We start from the raw sequence: 12,651 nt of genomic DNA on the forward strand, positions 1-12,651 counted from the left end.
GGCTAAAAGTGCGTGCTCGTCTGAGATGTCAACACCAACGCCAGCTTACTCTGCATGGGCGTGCGTGTACAGTAATGTCATGATGACTGATTTTATGGACTACATGCACACTTTAGTTTAGTTTTTAACCAATTAGACATTAAAATGTAGATGTTTGAAAACCGCCGAACTGACCCCAAACCAGCCCAAATTTTGTCCACCCGCCCAAACCCTTTTTTACCCGCACAATCAAATTCAAAGCAGCCCAATTGGGCGGGAACCCGCCCAATCTGGCAACACTGGTTATGAGTGTAGTAAAATTCCCACAGCCCAGTGTTCATTCCTACACACAAGGACAGCCCGCCACACGCGGCTCGCACACATAAAATCGACTCATGTCGATTGTGCACTAGATGTAGTGAAAGTGCCCGCACAAGCACTACACACTGCATGTCTCATGGTTTCTGTAAAAACGAAACCAACGCACATACAGTCTGCCCAAACAGACGGTGTTTTCAGTGTAGCAAATGCGCCCGCTGTCCCGCGCCCGCATTCACTCACGGACATAAGCCCTACGGGGTTTCCCCCGCTCGCTTTCCCTCGGCAACCCGCCGTAAGAGAGTCGAGCGTGGGCAGGTTGCCCGCTGTGATCAGCGCGCCCCCCGCCTCGAGCGCTACAAGCGCGGCGTTTGTGTTTCAGCACACCGTAGCTCTCAGGTCGCCACTATGTCGCGACCAGAGCCCAGAGTTCATTCAACCCCTAGCTATTCATGCAAGTGCGTGGGCAAAGCTTCCCGGGGTATCAGAATGGGTGCAAAACATCATAAGGAGAGGCTATTCGCTACAGTTCGTTCGACGTCCCCGCCGTTATATGGCGCGAGTCGAAACCATGGTGAAAGAGGAAGTAGCACATCTACTTCGAGCCAAAATAGCGAAACTGTTGAGCAAAGGAGCTATAGAGCCTTTATCTCAAGCTCAGAGCGAAGGGGGTCTGTACAGCAGATACTTTCTGGTTCCCAAAAGGATGGGGGTCTCAGACCCATTCTAGATCTAAGACAGCTGAACAGAGTGCTTTCAAAGCGCCGGTTCAGAATGCTCACAACCAGGAAAATCCTTGCGCAAATTCGCCAAGGGGACTGGTTTATGTCGATAGATCTGAAGGACGCGTATTTTAAAATACAAATAGCGTCACATCACAGGCGATTCTTGATATTCGCCTTAGAGGGCCAGGCTTCTTAATACACAGTCCTGCCGTTCGGCTTGTCCCTAGCACCCCGTACATTCACGATGTGCATGGACTAGGGATGTCAATTTTCACAAATTCCTATGATCGATCGTCATTTAAATTAACGATCAATTAATCGATTAATCGTTAGCCTTAATACTGCGATATGCGTCTACTGCAGTGGCGTATGGCCAACGGCATGACAGGGTCTGCAAATGCTGCTCAGAACGCTATGTTCCTCACCAAATCAATGAGAATGGATTTAAATATAAATAAAGGGCTAATAGGATTGTAAAATGTTTCGATGTGATTGATAATTAAATTAATTATTTAATAATCAAATAAAACTACTAATGCAACGTGTCACCAACGCCGCCTCATATGCGCTTAGAATGTGTGACTGTTGTGGACGCGCTCTTCCTGGAACAACTGCACGCGCTGAATGAATCTGCTACCGTTAAACTGGAGCACTTTGCTAGCACGTTATTTATCTAAAAGAAATGCAACCTATATGAGATTAATCAGATATATTCAAAATAAACATAATATTACAAATTATATCTGCACAAAATGACGCAAATTCATGCACAAGTGAACTTGAACTAAGTTACGTGCCATTCATTCAGAACTACTCATGTTGTGGACGCGCTCTTCCTGGAGCAACGCGACACGGCAACTAAACCCAAATAATTCACAATGTTTTATTACAATATTGTTCTCTTTATAATGTTATGTAATATTACAGTCCCAATAGTCATTATTAGTCGTGCACTGCCGTTTGAGCTGCGCGCGCTGAAGCTGACGCTTTACTACAGAGTTAATTCTTAACCAAATGCATCCAATGTGAGATAAATCAGATATAGATAGGCATACACAAAATAAACAGTATTACAACTTACATTTGCACAAAACAAAAGGCTGCGAATGCACACGCAAACTTATAGTCATGATGAAGGTGTAAAATGGTCCCAAACATATGGTCCTCAAATCCGGCAAAATACGGGCATGGTAAACTCCTGTGTAATTTGATGTTTGCCGGATGTATGTGGGAAAAAGCGGATCAGAGTAACATGGAACAGTATATTTCCAGATAAACCCGGAAACCTCACATATGCGGACATATACAGGAATCCGTGAAATTTCACGGACATATACAGCTGAAACACTTCTGGGTGTGAGAGGACTGACAACTGTTAGGTGTGAAGACCTTTCATATGTTAATGACTGACACTAACACAGTGCTGGCTGTTCTCAGAGGGAGGGGTGGCCAGGGAGGACTTCAGGGTTGAATTATCTCTGGACTACTAGGTTAGGCTACAGCAAACAAGCTTTTTGTACAGAAAAATAAATAAATTCTTAAGGCCCTGAAACACAAAACCGACGTCAAAGAACTAGCAATGACTAAAGCCGACTCTAGGGTTGGCTCACGTCGCCTGTGTCAGGGCCTTAAAACCACTGCATGAAAAAAAGTCTCTTAATCAAATATTTTTGATAAAAACAGGACAAAATAAACACCCAGTCTGAACATATACGTTCACAAAAACATCTGAATATTTAATGAAATAAACAAAGGAATTTAATTAGTGCTGGGAAAAAATTAATCGCATCCAAAATAAAAGTTTGTGTTTGCATAATATATGTGTGTGTACTGTGTATAATTATTTTGTATGTATAAATACACACATATGCATGTATTTATTTAAGAAATATTTGCATGTATATACTGTATAGCCTATACATTTATACATAATTTATATTATATATAAATATAAATAATTTATATATAAATAAATAAAAATCTTAAATATATACATGCATATGTGTGTATTTATATATACAAAATAATTATACACAGTACACGCACATATATTATGCAAACACAAACTTTTATTTTGGATGCGATTAATCGCGATTAATTTTTTCCCAGCAATAAATTTAATGGAACAAATAAAGAAAAATGAACCAAACATTTCAGAATATCTCAAATTTTATTGTGAAGTTTTACAAATTGCAGACAACAACATTTGTCACCTTTTTCACAATTGGCTTTTAGCTTGCTTAGTTGGGGACATTTAATTTAATATTCAACAATATTATTGATCTGCCTGCGTTGACACTATTACATGAGATCTGAACTGAGCTGGACGATGACATCACGGTTTTCTCCAAAGTGGCTATATATATACACATTTAAATTTATTTATTTATTTATACAACAAAATGAATCACCACTGAACTGACTTAAGGTGGACTTTGAAGCTATTTTCTTCTAGAAAACAAACTTTCTTGCATTATTTTCCTGTTATCTCTGTAAAGCTACTTTGAAACAATCTGTATTGTAAAAAGCGCTGTATAAATAAAGGTGACTTGATATTTATTAAAAAGGTAGAAGGAACCTGAGCTTTTCTACTCCACTGAATTGAAGACCGAGGTCACTACAGTTAAAATCTCTTGCTGAGTTAATCCACCTTTAAACTATTAATGTCTATGAACAAATATGTATTTTTATGTTTGTGTGCCTCAGCATTTCTGAGTGAACACCGCTGGTTTACTCACTATTTTAAAGTGTACTGTCGATCACGTGATATGACGTCATGATGTGCAGCCCTTAATGACGTTACCTGAAAAATCTATCCAAGATGGCTACCCTCTCGAGCGACGTGGTATCAAGAATGAAACAACTTGTAAGTAAACCAAAACACTTCAAAACTACTTTGCTTGTTGTAATATTGTAAGAATATCATATTACACGTGATATTTGACTGTTAGACGAGGCTATTTTTAAGTTGCAAGCGCGGTGCCGCGGGCGCGATTGCCGTCAGTCCGCCTGCTGGTGACAGAATATCCTGTGTAACGTTAGCTACTGTTAATGTCGTGGCAGGGCAATAATGTTAACGTTAGTCAATAACTCTTTTCAGCAAGCGATAGTCCTTCTGTTTTTGAGTGTGTTGCTGCTGTTTGTGTTAAGCGCCCTGCTCTGGCAAGTTCAATGTGATGTTATTCCTATATGCACCCAAATGAGCTAGTGGCTAACGTTAGCAGTTATGTTAACTTTTACTCAAACAAAGTTAAGGTTATGGACATTAACTTGAAATTTTGTATCATTAATTTGTAAAGAGGTTGATTGCATAATTTGACTGGTTTCATATTGATTGTTTTATCTGTGCAGGTGAAGGACTTCTTGGGGAAATGGCCGGCTCTTCGGATTGAATCACAGGTAAAACAGACTCACTTCTCTTTTCTGCCACTCTTCACACATATTTCTATGCCAAATTTTTAATATGTATCACATTCAAATGGAACAGCAAATGCCACTATTCACTGTGTGTAAGAACTATCACTTTGCATGTGACCATGTTGCTCAACAATGTATTTTAACTGAACATGTTGCATCACAAATGTGTTTTCTGTTGCAAATCGAGTATTAGTCTTTTTATATAATTATTTTTGTTTGTTTTTGTTTTTGTAGCTTTGTGCTGAGTTCCAACGCATCACAAACGTCAACATACGGAACCAGTTCTATGCTGTGCTTGACCAACATACACCTGCACTGGTGGCCTTGTATAGGCAGAAGGCGGCACGAACCGGTAAGATATCAGAGGCGCTGCGTGACATCTTAAAGATTTATGAACTGATATGTTTTGTCTCTTATGTTTACTGTGATGGCCAACTTATTCAAACTGAAAATTCAGTTTTGTGGTTCTTGCAGATTGTGAATCCACTTAAACGCTTTTTAATTTCAAACTTTACAGGAATCTGTAAGGTGCCTCCATAATTCAGAGAACAACCCACACAAATACGATCCACAAACCGGGTAAGACTGCGTATTGTATGCTGTAAATGTTAGTTTAATCTACTACTATATGGATTTGAAATACCAAAACTGAATTTCATTAATGATGCCTGCAACTTTTTCCCCCAGAATAAATTCATCACATAACCTGGCTGTGACCACAAGACGTATTTTGAGACTTTGCGGAGGAAGTATACTTTGGCTCAGCCTGAAAAGGCCCAGTAAAAAGAAACACTATGAGAACATTGCAAAGAACCGTCAAAGAAAGAGATGGGTAAGTTAAGAAACTGGTTAAGCAGTTGTTGTTTTTTTCTTCTTCAAAATGTAACTGTCCTCCTCTCTGTTTTAGTGGTTAAATTACTGTCATGTTTTGCAGATGCTGGAGACCAGGTCCAGTGTTGTACAAACCAACACAGAAAGGGAACTCTGGAAGACTGCAACAATAGAACTGATGTCTGATGAAGATGCTGTTGTTGATGGAAGGCCAGTGTGGATGGTGAGGTCTCCACCAAACAGAACCACAGAGTTATCTGCTCTCTTCCAGGTACTACAAACCAGACTAGAGGCTGACCCACGCTACATCACACCACCAGTGCATCATGGCAGTTTGAAAAATGAATATTTACATATATTTTATATACACTTTAATTTCTATATTTCTTATTTATTGATCTTGTTTTATATTGTATACTTTGTATATTTGTTCCTTTTTGATGTGCATGTTGCTTATCTCCATGTTTTGTATTTTATTCCTTTACACCTTTGTTCACATTTCTTTTTCCACATTCATTTTAATGTATGTTTATAATGTTCTTTGGAATGTTCATGTTATATTTGTTTTTGTTCCTTTACATTTTCATCCCTTCAAATATTTTTGTTCCCCCATTCATTTTTAATGCTTGTTTATAATGCTCTTTGGAATGTTTTATTTACCTTAATAAAAATGTCAGACTTTCTCATTGTTCTTTGTGTGTGTTTTTAAAATTATATTTGAATTTATTAAAATTGGGGGAAGGGGGGTTTAGTGTATACTGCGCAATATCTGCATAGCTGGCCTATAACCAATCAAATCACTGTGCGATAAGGCCTAGGGTGGGCTATGTTCTAAAAGTAACCAATCAAATCACTTTCCTGGGTTTTCAATGTGTCCTGTCCTCCAATAGTGGTCTGGGTTATGGGAGTGGTTTTAAAAGAAAAGGACCAATAGGGGGGAAGGCCAAAAGGTGCACAAAGGTGTGAAAATGTTCTCTTGAAAAAACCTTTGATGGGATTACTTGCCATGGCAACAAATGGCTGTAGCATGGAAGTATACGTCCACAACATACATCCGATTTGGTATAATTTCGGATGTATACGGATATATACAGACCCATGGAATTTGAGCTATCCGGCCAGTATGCTCCTGGATTCTTCCGAATTCCAGCAGTGTATACAGGAGTATACTGGTCCGGATACACCTCTTTTCATGCAGTGTTCGCTTTACATGTTTCGCGGTTGAGCAGCGCGTACGCGCATGAAGACCTGCTTAATCGATGATCGATAAGTTGTATCGATTAAATGTATTATCGACAATTAATCGATCGTCGATTAATCGTTGACATCCCTAGCATGGACGCAGCGCTCGCACCCCTGAAATTCCGGGGCATGCGAGTTTTGAACTACCTGGACGATTGGCTGATTCTAGCTCGATCACAATCAGAGCTCATAGAACACAGGACCATTTTACTCGAGCATCTCGAGAATCTAGGTTTCAAAGTCAATTGGGTGAAGAGTTCACTGTCTCCCAGTCAGAGAATTTCTTTCTGGGCTTGGAACTGGACTCGCTGTCTATGACAGCTCAGCTATCGCCACAGTGCAGGCTGGACATTCAGTGCATGACGAAATCCTTCTGCTGCGGCACTATAGTCCCGCTCAGAAGGTTTCAGAAAATGCTGGGTCTCATGGCCTCAGCATCATTAGTGCTCCAGCTGGGTTTGCTTCGCATGCGTCCGCTGCATCTCTGGCTAAAAGCGTGAGTACCGCGGCGAGCTTTGTCCTCTGGTCTGTTTCGCCTCAAGATCACTCAGGGATGCATCGCAGCCCTGAAATCTTGGAAAGTGACCGACTGGTACCGGTCAGGTGTAAGCCTAGGGACCTCCTCGAGTGTGAAGGTGGTGTCTACGGACGCCTCCACCTCGGGGTGGGGAGCGTTGCTCGAGGGCAGACCGTTCTTCGGCCAGTGGTCAGAACAGGAAAGGCTCCTGCATATAAACTGCCTGGAAATGATGGCAGTCGACAATGCGCTGAGGCGCTTTTGTCCCCGAAATAAAAGGACACCACGTCTTGGTCCGTTCAGACAACATGTTAGTGGTGTCCTATATAAATCACCAGGGAGGTGTCAGATCCCGAAACCTGTACAGGCTGACTGAACGCCTTCTGGTCTGGGCTCAGCACAATCTGTGCTCGCTGAGGGTAGCGCATGTGCCAGGCCATCTGAACTTGGGACCAGACAGACTGTCCAGGAACAATGTTCCGGCAGGAGAATGGTCTCTACACCCACAGACAGTCCAACTGCTGTGGAATACTTTCGGCAGAGCGGAGATAGACCTGTTTGCGTCTTAAGAAAACACTCACTGTTGGGAGTTTTTCTCCAAGAGCAGGGATGCGCTGGCCCCGCCACCCGCTCTATGCTTTTCCCCCAGTTGCGCTCCTGCCTCAGGTGCTAGAGCAAATCAGGGAAAACGGATGCTCAGTGCTGCTAGTGGCTCCGTTCTGGAAGAACCAGGCCTGGTTCTCAGTTCTGATGCAGCTGTCAAGCACCTCCCCATGGCCAATACCAGTGAGAGGGGATCTCCTCTCTCAGGCCAAAGGCTCGATCTGGCATCCTTGCCCAGAGCTGTGGTCCCTACATGTGTGGGCCATCAATGGGTACCCGCTAACCTCCCGGTGGGAGTGTTAAACACGATCACGCAGGCTAGGGCTCCGTCTACTAGACGGCTTTACTCCTCGAAGTGGTCTGTGTCTTCTAGTTGGTGCACAGCCCGTGGTACATCACCCACAGGCTGTGGAGTGACAGAGGTTCTCTCCTTCCTGCAAGAGCTACTGGATAAGGGTAGAACCCCTTCCACGCTCAAGGTTTTTGTGGCGGCTATAGCGGCGTTCGCTAAACCGACTCTCGACCAGTCACTGGGGAGAAATGACCTGGTTATCCGCTTCCTTAGAGGAGCTAAGAGGTTAAATCCTCCCAGACCCCCCTCAGTTCCCATTTGGGACCTTTCTACGGTACTGGAAGCCATGAAGGGACCCCCATTTGAGCCAATACAGTCAATAGACATCAAACACTTGTCCTTCAAGACAACGTTTCTTCTGGCTCTCACTTCTGTGAAGCGCGTAGGGGACTTGCAAGCGCTCTCAGTAAGCGCAACGTGCATGGAATTTGGGCCGAATGACTCGAAGGTCATACTCAAACCAAAGCACGGATATGTTCCTAAGTCCCTCAACACATAGTTCAGGGCTCAGGTGATTTCTCTGTCGGCTTTGCCGGTCTGTAATGAGGAGAAGGACGCGAGCTTCCTTTGCCCAGTCAGGGCATTAAGAGCCTACGTGTCGCACTCAGGCAGACGGAGCAGCTCTTCGTTTTGTTCAGCGGACGTTCTAAGGGACTAGCCGCATCGAAACAGACCCTGTCCAGGTGGATAGTGGACGCTATAGTGCTGGCTTACACTTCTAAGGGCTTGCAGTGCCCATTAGGTGTCAAAGCGCACTCCACTAGAGGCATGGCCTCATCGTGGGCTTGGTATAGCGGAGTTGCCTTGCAAGATATCTGTATGGCGGCAGGCTGGGCCTCCCCGTCTACATTTATAAGGTTTTATAACCTAGAGGTTCCTTCTTTGCAGGCTAAGCTGCTTTCGGTCCAATAAATCAGAACTATCTGCCCCGACGTTTTCGGCTCAGGATTCTGAAACTACTCGAGCAACGCTCGCAGATCGATCAAATATCTCTAACGGGCAGTAAGACCCATTATATTCATCGGTCCAGGCCGATTTCTCGCCCTAGCAGTGTGAAACAATATAAATGACCCCTTATCAGGTGTTATTTATTTAGGGATGATGCTATCAGCCCCTTCCCGAGTTCATATGATTTTGCATTATATGAGCCCCAGGCACCTGCCCTTGGGACTTTGGTGTCGTATCTCAGCACGCACGACGTTTTACACTGTGATCCCCATAGCGTAAGATTACTTACACAGTACGAGAGACTTCTCGTAAGAGAACGTACTCGGTTACTAACGTAACCTCGGTTCTCTCTAGAAGAGGGAACGAGTACTGCGTATCTTTGCCGTGCATGCAACAAGCTCTGGTTCGCTTTGGTGATGAAAACCAGTGTGATCAGCCTATCAGTCCATATTTATAAGGCCCACGCCACGTGAGTTTCGGCGGGACATGACGTAGTGTCATGTCCCGCTTCGCGCCCCCATTGGATCTGACGTCACTGGGGACTCTGTCGATAGGCTGCTGCAGTTGCCGCAGGGCAGCCAATAGGCACGCGAGCCATCTTGCCTATACCTGCATGCTGCCGCAACGCATTTTACATTATTTCAAAATTAAAGGATATTTTTTTGCTTCAGTATCTCGCGGAAAAGAGATTTCCCCATAGCGTAAGATTACTTACGCAGTACTCGTTCCCTCTTCTAGAGAGAACCGAGGTTACGTTAGTAACCGAGTACGTTTTCTTTCAGTTGTATCTGAAAACCTGAAATTTTAGGCAAAATTTACCTAGGAATTTCTCAAGAAAGCCACGGTCACTTTACAAATATAGCCGCTGGAAGGCTACAGAATTTAGGCAGTTTTTGTTATACACGGGCCCTGTTGTGTTGTTTAATACATTTCCTAAACGTTTATAGTCTTATCCGTTGCCATGAGAATTCTTTTGAGTCCGGATCTGTGCAGTAACTATTGTGATTATGCTGAAAGCTGAAATGTTTTGTAACTATTTTTGCCAAAATCTATGGGAATGAATTTCTTGTATGTAACATACGTGGTCTTATACATTTGGCACAAGATGCTCGTAAATATGGTGCTCTTGACTCTGTATCATGCTTTACATTTGAAAATTACTTGGGACTATTCCTTTCCTAAATTTCCTAAAAAACCTTTCCTAAATGATCATGCAACACAACTTCTCGTCCAGGCCCTGGTCATCTCCAGGCTCGACTACTGCAATGCTCTTCTGGCTGGACTTCCTTCATGTGCAACTAAACCTCTACAGATGATTCAGAATGCTGCAGCTCGTCTTGTCTTCAATGAGCCCAAGAGGGCCCACGTCACTCCTCTGTTCATCTCACTGCACTGGCTACCACTCGCTGCTCGCATCAAGTTCAAGGCATTGACGCTTGCTTACAGATCTATCACAGGCTCAGCTCCCTCCTACTTCCACTCACTCCTACGAGCCTACATCCCCACCAGAAGCCTGCGATCGGTCAACGAACGACGTCTCGTGGTTCCATCACAGAGAGCCACAAAATCACTTTCTAGAACATTCTCATTTACGGTTCCATGCTGGTGGAATGCTCTCCCCACCCTCATCCAGAATGCAGAATCCCTGGCAACATTCAAAAGACAGCTGAAAACCCATCTCTTCCGTGAGCAATTAACCTCATAAAAAACAACAACAAAAAAAAAAACACTTTCCTCTTCCTTTTTCCTTTAAATCCTTGCTTATCGGGCTTATGTTACTCTGAATAATGCCTGAACTTTGTATTTTGAGCACTTCTTGCGTTCTTTTTTGCCTCTACACGACGACTCGCCTAATGTAGTCCTAATCTGTACGTCGCTTTGGACAAAAGCGTCTGATAAATGACTAAATGTAAATGTAAATGTGTCCAACTCCACCAGGATTTTCCACATGCACACAGTTTTAGCAGTGGCGCCTCCAGAAATTTTTCATAGGGGTGGCCAGATGGGGCCACTTAAAATCTTGGGGTGGCACACCAAAACTATAAACCATAATTTCAGAATTTTTTTCTACTGTTGTAGTAAGCCGGCCTGTAGAAAACTATCAGAAAGACTTAAGGAAACTCCTACTGATATACTATATGATGGTTTATTGTGTTATATTTAATGTTACTAATGATCTAATGTGCATAGACTAATAACAGTACAGTTAACATTTTGAGTTGCACAACAATTCTGTTTTATTTTGCAATTATATTTGGCATAAGGTGTACATTTATTGCAAACAAAACAGTTACTGGGGAAAAGCAGATACTGGCAGATACAAATATATTATATTTATATATTAATGTTAATGTATTATACATTAATAAAATGTATGTATAAAAAAATATAGGCTTTTAATAATCTTTCAGTGCGCAAAACCATAATATAATATGAAACGCTTCAAAACAGAGCGCACAAAGCGCGTATGCGCATCGCGGGTGCAGAATGATGTGCTCAAAGCAACATGGAGTCACAGTGTGCAGCGCTGCGCTGAACAAGTGAGCATTGAAAAGTTCACGGGAATCACGGCACAAAGCAAAGAAATGTCGAGCAAACAAATCCTAGTGTCTATCTGTCCAACAGTTTATTGATCATTTGTTTCACAGTTTTAAATTCCAGTTATTGAGCGTTTGATGCCGATTCATAGTCCTTGTGATGTGTGTGATCTAACAAGCACACGGTAGCGAGTCGTTTAAAAACAGCAACAAACTCCAACAAAATAAAGTCATTTTATGCAAATCCACAACCTTATATCTACAGATAATGCATTATAATGTGAATATATCATATTGGAGAGTTTTACCGTGCATCCAACCGGAAGAGGCGCGCGCGCTGTTTGAATACTGAATGGAGAATGATTGACAGTCAGCCACAGAGGAGGGAAAACGAGTTTCCATAAACTTTAATGATGTAAATAGACTTCTGTCCCTCACATTAAGCTATGGAATGACTTCAGATGACTTTGTCACCCAAACTGACGCGGTAGTCTTCTTCGTCTTCTTTCTTAACTTCTTTTGAAATTGTTGACCGACGGGCACGCGCTGAGCTGTTGCTGTCTGAGCGCGCAACAGCGGCATGGACGGAGGGGCGGGGGCTATTTTTTTACAGTCTATGGGCGGGGGAGTACTGGCTGTGCATTAGGGATGAAATGCATAACTGATGCTACTAAAATTTATACTGGCCAGCGGGGTGGCCAGGAGTCGGCCAAGGGTGGCCACGGCCACCCCTGGCCACCCCCTGGTGGCGCCATTGAGTTTTAGCAATGCCAATACAAAGGAATGATCATCAGCTGCTCTCCGGGAAACAACTGCTTTGAAATTGATAACAGAGTTTCCCTTGGTAGAAATGTTTTGGTCTCTCCCGCAGCAGACATTTTTGCAGTATGTGAGTTTTTTAATGCAGGGACTTGTTTTTATTTTTTATTATCCTATCAATTCTTCATGCTTGGGAATTGCTGTCGTCTCAGGACTTACTGGCCAGTTATTTGTTGTTCCAGTGGCACAACTTTCAAAAAAACTTGTTCTTCTGCCAATGACTGATGTGTATGTGGCTTTGCCACAGCTGCATGATTACTGACTCTATATTTTCATGGTTCAGAATGTCCCATTTTAGTGTTGTGGAGCTCACTGATGAATTTACAGCCGATGAAAGGACTGTCATTGATGTCATCCCTACAA

At 42.8% G+C, this 12,651-nt stretch overlaps 1 protein-coding gene and 1 long non-coding RNA gene across 2 annotated transcripts in view; one reads left to right on the forward strand and one right to left on the reverse strand.

Moving 5' to 3' along the window:
• LOC307162376 (uncharacterized protein) overlaps positions 1 to 12,651 on the reverse strand; it is a 176,795-nt gene that overhangs the window by 97,885 nt on the left and 66,259 nt on the right. The gene's annotated exons all lie outside the window — the stretch shown is intronic.
• On the forward strand, positions 4,359 to 5,159 carry LOC307165407. The gene is made up of 3 exons (XR_013822472.1): positions 4,359 to 4,421; positions 4,674 to 5,018; positions 5,127 to 5,159. It is a non-coding gene; the product is annotated as an uncharacterized lncRNA (long non-coding RNA).

Source organism: Squalius cephalus, assembly GCF_949319135.1.
Source record: "Squalius cephalus genome assembly, chromosome: 1".
In the NCBI taxonomy this organism is placed as follows: domain Eukaryota; kingdom Metazoa; phylum Chordata; class Actinopteri; order Cypriniformes; family Leuciscidae; genus Squalius; species Squalius cephalus.